Source organism: Dermacentor andersoni, chromosome 10 (genome assembly GCF_023375885.2).
Source record: "Dermacentor andersoni chromosome 10, qqDerAnde1_hic_scaffold, whole genome shotgun sequence".
Lineage (NCBI taxonomy): Eukaryota > Metazoa > Arthropoda > Arachnida > Ixodida > Ixodidae > Dermacentor > Dermacentor andersoni.
In genome coordinates this window covers 125,666,922-125,669,468 of record NC_092823.1, presented here as the reverse complement: position 1 = coordinate 125,669,468, position 2,547 = coordinate 125,666,922, and positions in this window count along the sequence as shown.

Here is a 2,547-nt window from a genome sequence, read left to right as displayed (position 1 = left end):
CCTTTCGTCAGTTTCATTGCTTGCATGTTCTGCAGGCCCGAGGTGCACGAGTGTCGCGTCCACCTTTTATGAACGACCATTGCCTACAGGCAACACCGAAAAAAAACTGGCAGAACCCATCCCATGATGGTTGTCTAAGTTAGTACAAGAAAGAGTGTGCACACAGACACACATTTATTCAGCTTCCATTCTATCATTTGTCGTGCCCATGACGGCAGTCGGGGCACGGTGAATGCTGAAGTGTGATGCTTACTTCAACACTTTCAAATGTTGTTTAGCTCTAGTGAAGACAAGATCTCTGGCACCTCTTATCCTTGCTGTAGGTATGAATCCTGTGACGGGGAGTTCTAACCCCAGTGCCTCCTTCATGACCTCTAGAAACTAATTTTTTACAGAAATTGATGTGTGAATGTTGAAGTCCTCCGTCACTATCAAAAGCATTGACTTGTCCGATGTTATTTGTAGATGTAAAAGCAAAGGCCTCCCTATTCGAATAAGCCAAAGTTGCTCGTGAGCAACGCTTGCTCATCTCGTACTTTGTTTATCTTTTCTTCCTAATGAGATACGCTTTGGATTCGATATTGCATGTTGCCTCCTCAGTCTCGCGTGTTAGCATCCTTTCCCCCAACTGTTGCCATGGTACCAAGGAAAGATACTCGCTCACAACACTGTGGGCACCTGTTAAATTCCTGGTAGGGGACAGAACTCTTCTAAAACAGTTTTCCTTTTAGACAATGGCGACCAAGTCGTCCTATCGAGGCTGGATATATTGCTAGGCCAAAGTGGTGGGTGGGGGTAGGCAAAGAAATGCTCTCACATTTGCTATTATCCTCAACCCAAGTTTAAGATATTAGTGTGCAGCTTCTGCATAGTGATATTTATGCAGTTTGTGCATACTTTCTGCACTGATGCAAGATACCCGACTGTAGTAGTATCACACAGGTAATGGTTGAAACTCGTTAAGTCCTGTGACATGAAAATATGTTTGTTGCATTCAATATTTCTTATAAGCATATATTTCGTACACACCTATGTCGGTGAGATAAATGTGTTATAGTTTGTTATATACAATAATTCTTTATATCTGTGTTTGCTGTATCGAAGTTTAACTGAAAGGAAGTGCAATGTACACCTCTGTTCCACATGCGGTGAGAACTGTCTGTACGAGTTCCTCACAAAGCCATAAGTGGCTTAGGCTGAACCTTGCCTCCAGTGTTTGGTGTTGCCGAGCTATTGATGAAAAACTTGCCACAAAATATTTTTTTCTCTTCATTGAATGTCCCTATTCTTGGTTTGCACACTTCGATGAAAAAAATGAGCATTTCCTTCGGCTATCTTTATGCCTGCTCCTAAAAAGGTTAAAGAGACAGTGAGAAGCAACTCTACATGAGCTCATTGTGGCAAAGCATCATCAAAACTATATTTTCATTAACTTGACGGGAAGATGTTGATTATCACTTCTGTAGTGAACACTGAACTTTCTTGAAAAAAATTTGTGCCATGCGTTCACATCACTCCCACTAGAAACATCACATGAGCTCTCCTTCAAGCCCTGACAGGTGAATGTTACAAACATCTCCTTTGAAGCGAGATCATGCCAGCGCTCATCAAGCTCGTCTGAGATGTCTCATCATTTTGATCTTTCTGCAGCATCTTGTAACAGCTCTGTCACTTAAGATCTGCTGCTCCTCTCAAAAAGGTATCGCACTGGCGGACAGTGCCATCGCGTCACTGTGACTTCGTGTTTCACGAATTGCATGAACGGCCCGACGAATGTAGATCATAGCAAACGTACTAAACAGCACATCGCAACGATTACTTTCCGCACTTTCCCAAAAGCAGCAGGGAACTTTGTATTCATGCTAAAGGCAATAAGAATGTTGCAGTGCACAGATATAAACTTTGAAGCTTCAATCCAATGGGAACAGTATATGAATATAGGAATACCCCAATGGCTTAGTATGGCACCCTCGGGTCTTTGAAACATACAGGTAAGCAAACAACTAACGGCTATTTTTGCTTTAATCTCGCATTGTCTATGTATGCTTTCATGATGCCATGGCTAAACAAAATGAGAGTAAGTCATTCTGTTGCTACTGCTTGCTGTACCCTAGCGACGGCTACGGGCAGGTACAGAGCAGCTTCCATGGGGGAAGCCCCAATCAAAATATGCAGAAAAGGAGGGGTGGGAATTGGAGATGTGGCTTTGTACCTGTGGAAAAATATCCTTCACAGACGTAATGCAATTTAAGACAGCGGCAATATGTCAATCAAAGACAGCTAAGTTCCACAAATGAGATCTCGCACCTTTCAGAAGTAGTGCTTCTTTATAGGGCTTTGTTTGCTGATGCACTTTCGTCATAGAGCCACTTTAATTGTAGCTCCCACACATGCTGCATTCCTGTTTGCTTTTCTCTTTTTTTTACCGCAGCCATAAACTCCTAGCTGACCTCCAACGTTGAACCGCTAAAATACGACACGAGAAATAAAAATTACAAATTACTGGCTAAAAAGTTAGGCTCTAATCCACGCTGTGAAGGTAGCTGG